Below are 6,710 nucleotides of genomic sequence, written 5' to 3'. Positions count from 1 at the left end.
CCTGCCCGAGCTGTGATTAGCCTCAATTTATGCAGGCTCTTAAACAAACACCTGCAAGACTCAGGGACAGCGGAGCCAAGTCATTTCTGCAAGCAAATAGTCACATTGCATTGAACTGAGAACATTCTCCTTGTTTTTTCCTCTGTTCTCTTTGTGGTGCCTCTTAGAGCTCCAAGACATCTCTAGCCCCTGTGAAATCTATAAGAGTACGAGCAGAGAAATGGCTGTGAGCAGCAGTTACTCTAATATCATGGGATATTCTTGCAGCAGTGACTGCTGTGGGCACGAGCATGGCTGTGACTTCTGGAGTTGCTGCTATAGCTGGCAATTTCTAACCTTGTTCTGCTCTTATTGTTTCTCTGCTCTTTGCAATTCTCTGCAGCTCGCCCCAATCTCCTGCAATAGACCTGCCGTTATTGCCAATAGTGCTATGATGGACAGCTTCGCGGGGGCACTGCGATGTCAAGATCTATCAGAGTGTTCATAAAAGCACTTAATGTGGAGAAAAGGAAATCCTGCTCCTTCAGAGACCTTGCTGAAGAGCCTCATCTCATTAACCTCGAAGGTGACCACTTACAGCAGGGTTGTGTGCCAGCAAAGAGCCTAAAATAGTCTCCATCCAAATGCAGCTAAGAGGCAGGTGGCTTTCCCGCTTGGAAAGCTCAACCAGAGCTGCAACTGAGAAGGGCTAGAGCAGAACAAGGCTGAAGGAGCATTACTCATCCAGAAGTGTGACTCAAATTGCAGGGACATCATATAGATGCATATGTTTTGTCCCAGTGGGATCCTGGAGCAGACTGAAGCGGTTGCTTCTTCCCTGGGACTTTCCTTCCAGTCTTAAGGGAATTCTTCCAATGAAATCATTTGCTTGCCTCTTCACAGGTAGCTGGATAAACCCCATCCTCCCTGATAAAGGACATGTCAATATTACTGTTGATCACCACTTTAACACATCTGCAGCAGCCAAGCATCCTCTGTCCTCCACTCGTCTCTACCATGCCCCAGGATGTTCTTTCTACCCTGTGTTTCTGCAATCAGTTTGTCAAGTCCTTTTCATATAGAAGAGATAAAAAGAAAGCAGCATCTCAATTTACCATGGGTACAAACAGCAGAATTCAAGCCTTCAGATCCATGGCCACTTGAGCAAATAACCTGGCAGAGTGGAGAAGGATGCCCATCCTCGGTGCTGACCATCTCCTCTGTGACAACAGAACAGCTTCTCAGGAGAGGTGTGAAGAACTTGGGACAGCCAAGGGAGTGTATGGAGTCCCATGGGGTGACTTTGGGGTTTGGAGAGTTGCTTTCCTCTTAAATTGCCTAAATTGAATATTTCCTCCCTCATTTTTCTCCTAAGACACTGAGCTTTCCCTTGGCCTCAAGGGAAATGTGTTGGATCCACTCCGCTCCCAAAGTCTCACAGCAATCCTGCCTATAATTTGGGGTCGTTTATGTATGTAAAAATAGCTGCAGTGCTTGTAGCTCTGCACTAAGCTGTTCACTGCTCTTACTGTGCTTGTGGCTAGGTTGGTTTGTAGGCACATGTGTTTCTAACGTTCTTGCTCCCTCTCAGCCTGATTTCTAATGCTGTTCCTGCACACAATCCCTTCTTCCCCATTCTCTCCCTGAGAATAGTGAACAAACCACCAGTGCCTTGCTTTTCCCTTCCCTGCTGGGCTCCATGGCTGGGCTCTATTCCTGTTCCAGATGTTGCAGACCCCGCTGCATGGTCTGTGTGAGGAGCTCCTGGCAGGATAAAGCAGGGAGGTCTGGGTGGCTCCTCTTGCAGATGATTCATGTTGTAGCCTAGGTCTGGCAGGCCTTTAATTTCTATTTAATGTCCTTATCTTACTCTCCTAAAGATGCTTCCTTGTGTTTCACCAGAAGTCCAAAGCATGTGCCATAGTCCTGTGGGAAAGAGGAAAGTGGTGAAGGGCACACACTTATCCTCAGTTCTTGCCACTGCAGCAAAGTTGCTGTTTGCTGGTGTCAAATCCCCTCCTGGCTGGGGTGTGAGGACACCACAGCCTGGGTAATGCTGGTGGAGGTGCTCCCTGTGCTTCTCCATCTCCTTACTATGTGGTGGTCTCAAGGCTGGAGCATGGCCAGTTTGAAGGAGATGGAAGAGGACCTTTGATCTTGCAATACTAAGAACTCAATTTGCTGCCCTCTGCAGCACTAGGATTGTTGCAGCCTTTTGTCCATCTGAGTCCGTTGCTTTGTGCAGTCCCTCCAAGCCTCAGCAGTGATTTCAGCAGAGCCCCAGCTGCTTCTGGCACCACAGGGTCAGCAAAAGGGATGCGTGCTCCTACCCAGTGCTCTGCTGGGGTCTTGTTCCCCAGCCAGGGGATGCAGGTCGGGAGCCTGGCTCTGCTGTGGGCACTTTCCCAATGGAAGCAGCAATGGTGGCAAGGTTTGCCATGGCAGCAGCTTGGATGGAATTGGGGTTTGGGTGATTGTGGCAGAGGATGGGATCTCTCGGCCATCAGTTGGTGAGGGTGAGGCTTGCAGAGCACGTATCTGCTGCGCGTGTGCATCTCCAGCCTCAGCGAGGAGCAAGGTCGCTTGTGACTATTAGCACATAAAGAAGAGGTGTAGCTGTACTCCACGGCTGGGCCAGGGATCTGCGGGTGGATGTACCCAAAGAGGGCAGTGCTGTGCCACGTTGCTCCCCAGCCTTTCTCCCATTCCAGAAAGCGGCTCCCCCAGCCCTGGCTGCTGGCTGGGAGCAGGGCTGGATGCTGAACCTCAAGGATTTCTTGAAGGAAAATCATCTTGGCTCATAACACATATTATTTTTTCATGAGGTGTAGCAATTACTTTAAAAAAGGAACCTTTACCAATAGCTGTCACTAAAATGCCTGTTCTGCCTTCTGACAACCTGCTCTTCTCACTAGCTTATGCAAAATGCACATCTACCCAGTGCTAGATCAGATTTGCTTTTCCTCCTGTTGAAATGGAGCTGTCAGTCCCCACGTGTCCTCAGCAGTTTCCCCTTTGCACCCTCCCTAGGGTGCCTTCTGCAAGGAAATGTTTCTGCTTTAAATCTTGCTTTTCTAGGGAATAAACTGAGGAGAAATAGCTGTTTATCACCCTGCATGGTACTGTGAGGGGGGCCAGACCCTGCCCCTCCTTGGGGACGGTCATATAAACATCCCAGGGTGCTGGGAGCTCTGTGTTAATGCAGCATGCTGTTCCCTCTGTGCTGGGAGAGGGGGGGATTTGCTGCCTGACTGCACCGCCTTCCCCTGCAGATCCTGCCCCACTGATGCTGTGCTGGAGTAGGAGGGATGCTGGCCCAACACTAGCCCCATAGGCAGGGCTGATGTGGCTGTCTCCAGATGGTGCCCATGGTGCTTGGGAGGGTGAGGAAGGAGGAAGTGATGGAGATGGTTCAGCTGCCCCTCCTCTGCCTTGGGTTTGCTCCGGAGAGTGGGATCCAGCCCCTGATGGCTTGGGAAGCCTGTTGTGCAGAGAGCTGCCAGGGCATGGAGTGGGCATTGCAAGGCTGCTGCTCTGCTCCGCAGGAGGAAAGACTTCAAACAGCAATTAGTTAACATTGCCATCTCCAGAGAAACAGCTCTTGGTGCGCCAGACAATGGGCTGCAGGAGGCAAACAGGTTAAAAGCTCTAATTCTGGAAAGTTATATTTAGATGGGTTTTTTCCTTTCAAAGGGAGGTAAGTTTAAAAGGCTCTAACTCCTTTAAATAGAATTCTCTTTCCTTAACCAGCTAGGAGCTCCATTAGGAGCAGTGGCTGTTCCTCTTCACCCAGCCACATGCTGAAGGCAGCTGTATTGGGGTGCTTGGCATTCCTCTCACCAGCAGCAAAGAGGTTGCAGTAAAAAGGTCTGTTACCTGCTGCTGCTTGCTGGTTATAGTATTTATGCTGTTAGCTGAAGCATAGAGGTGTAGAAGATAATTCAGTCTGGGTTAATGCAGCACAATGCAAAACTTGTTACCAAGAACCGTTTCCTCCTGCTGCCTGCACTTGCTGCCATCCTCAGTTGCCCAAATGTCCCTGGTCCCCTCATATGGCAAGGCAAGGGACATCAGGGCAGCTGTAGGCCCACAGAGGGAACTGATTTCAATAAGCTGTGTCTGTGTGGAGCTCCTTTCCTAGCACCTACTGCCAGTTACTCCACCATTGCCCCTTTGCCTTACCACATACTCATGATATTAAGTCCAAGCGCATCACATTCTGGATGTTTGTCAATTATAAAGGAAACAGATTTCTTCCTTAATCCCCTGAGCTTTTTCTGTTCCTTTATTGTGTTAGTTAAGATGTTGTTTCAGCTGTATGTCAGCCCTTGTTCTTGCTTACTATAGATGAGGCTGGCTTGTCAGCACTTTCACCTCCTTCCTTTTCCCATCTGAGAGCTCAGGTAGAGCTACTCATTACTTCTGCAGCAGCACTTTGGTTACCTCTCATAACACCACTGCTGTCAATGCATGCTGACCGATACAGCAGCTCAGTGTGTTGTTCTTGGCAAGCATTATTTGCCCTGGATAAATCAGGTAGCATATTTTCAGTTGTGGGTAATAGGTGGTAACGTCTCCTTCTGCATCATCTGAAGGTTTCCAGGTCTCTGTTTCAGCCAGAGAGGCTTCCTTTCCTCCAGCTCAGTGTGGTGCAGAGACGCCTGAGCTAATGAGCTGACTCTGGATGAGGAATTGTGGAGCACAGAAGCAGCAGGGCTGCTTTAAATGAGGCTCTTGCCCTCTGTAATCATCCCATCTTGAGAAGCACAAGGTATGTCCCAAGCTGTCAGCCTTAGTGGGGGAACATGCAGACATGCTTTGCTGGGTGATTTGATGCTTTATTCTTTCCCAGATCCGTGTTTGCCCCCCATGTTGATGCTTTCTTGCTGCTCTGGAGCTGGGGCTGTGCTGGGCAGGCTGTGATCCCCAGCATGGTGATTCCAGGGTGGCATTTACAGAGAGGAGCTGATGGAAACATTGTGCATGTGTTGCTTTGGTGTATCTGGGCCTGCCTCCCTATGCCTACTCCTTCTCCACAAACATTACTGCTCTTATTTAGCTCCCGGCTGCTGCGTCTGTCTCCCTCTTCCCGAAACGATGTGCAGCTCTGAGCATTCCTGCATGGATGTGATGGTCCTTCCACTGACGTTTGTGCCTGCTCCCTGCTGCAGTGCTTGGCCTCTCCTCCTCTCTCTGGTGCTCTGAGTCCAGCAGTGCTCTCCCATGCTCTCTTCATTCCCAACTGCTGCGAGGAATCTTTCCTCCCGGAGCAGAGCCCCCCATGGATGAGATGCTGTCACGCTCTGCCCACATGCCTGCCTGCGGGAGCTCTATCTGCTTGCTCCTCTTCCCCACGAGCAAAGACATCTCCTTCCCCCCCTGCCGTGCAAGGGAGGATAATGAGGATGAGGAGGCTCCTTTTGTTCCCATGTCTGGGTGGGAGGTGGCACCAAGGTCCCCGTGACTCAGGCACAGGCTGTCCTGTGAGCTGTCAGGCTGTTCCCAGGCTTTTTGGAGAGAGCATAGCGGGCACCTGGTGGCTACATCCTCTTTTGCTTCCTTGGAGAGCTTAGAGCAGGTTCCTGCTCACTTGCCTTCCGTTTTGAAGCAGGGGGAAGGATTTATTGCTGTTATTCAAGTGGCTTTCATCAAGTTTAATCTGACAAGAAGCATGCTGTAACTGCTTGGAGGTTGTTTGTCGCTGTCCCTGCCTCACGAGCCTTAGTGAGGCTCTAACTGCTCTCTGAAACCCCTTCACCTGCAGGCTGCAGGGTCAAAGCAAGCTTTGCCCTGGCAGGAAGGAGCGTGTGACACTGCGTCCACTTCTGTTGGCTTGGCATGGACAGTGTTTGCTGGCAGGTATCCCTCCCTGTGCTGCTGCCTGCTCAAGAGGAATGAGCTTGTTCCCAACAGGAATGAGCTGCACATGATGGCTTTTGAGATAAATGGGGCTCCCAGGTGTAAGGACACACAGAACACGAACGGAGCTGGCAATCAGAGCTTCACCTATGTTTGAGTTGTTCCAGGCTTTGCCGGGGCAAGACCTGGCTCCATGGGGCTGCTCATCATCTGCATGTGGTGCTTTCTTCCAGCCGCGCTGCCCCTGGGATGAAGAGCGCTTGGGGACTGTGCTGTCCCTACTGACAGCCCTTCCAGGGAAGGAGCTCTCCTTGCAGGAGAGCCCAGCCTGACCACCCCTCTCTTTCAATTTGTTCTGGTTCATGCTACAGTCGAGGCTGAAGTCCCAGCTATTCCTGTGCAGCGATAGGATCTTGCCAGCCAGCTCTCCTTTAATAAGATCCCAGGCATTCAAGTGCCTGATTACCTTATCTCCCCTCTGCAGATGTATGTTACCCCCCTCTCTTGCCACTCTGGGAGGGAGCAGCCAGCCCAGTCTTTAGTAAGTGCTACACCCCCTTCTCTAGCCCATAAATAAAAGATTGGATGCTAAAGCAAGGCATGAACACAGCATTGCCCATGCTTCTGCTGCAATCAGGGCCTCTTGGAAGATGTCTGATGCAAAGGGGAATGTCCCCAGCCAAAGAAGTAATTGCCAGAGTGGCCACCGTGAGCAGAAAACATGGAGAAATAAGTCGAATGTAGAAGGGTAAGTTGGGAATCAACAGTGGTTCATCCAGCCTAGAGCCTGGAAAATGTAGAAATTGTGAAGGGAAGTGAAAAGATTGACGAGAAACTTCAGAGGAGTTTCTAGCAGTGAGGAGGAGGAACTG

This window comes from Strigops habroptila, chromosome 11, assembly GCF_004027225.2.
Source record: "Strigops habroptila isolate Jane chromosome 11, bStrHab1.2.pri, whole genome shotgun sequence".
In the NCBI taxonomy this organism is placed as follows: Eukaryota; Metazoa; Chordata; class Aves; order Psittaciformes; family Psittacidae; genus Strigops; species Strigops habroptila.
This window is presented reverse-complemented; position numbering follows the sequence as displayed.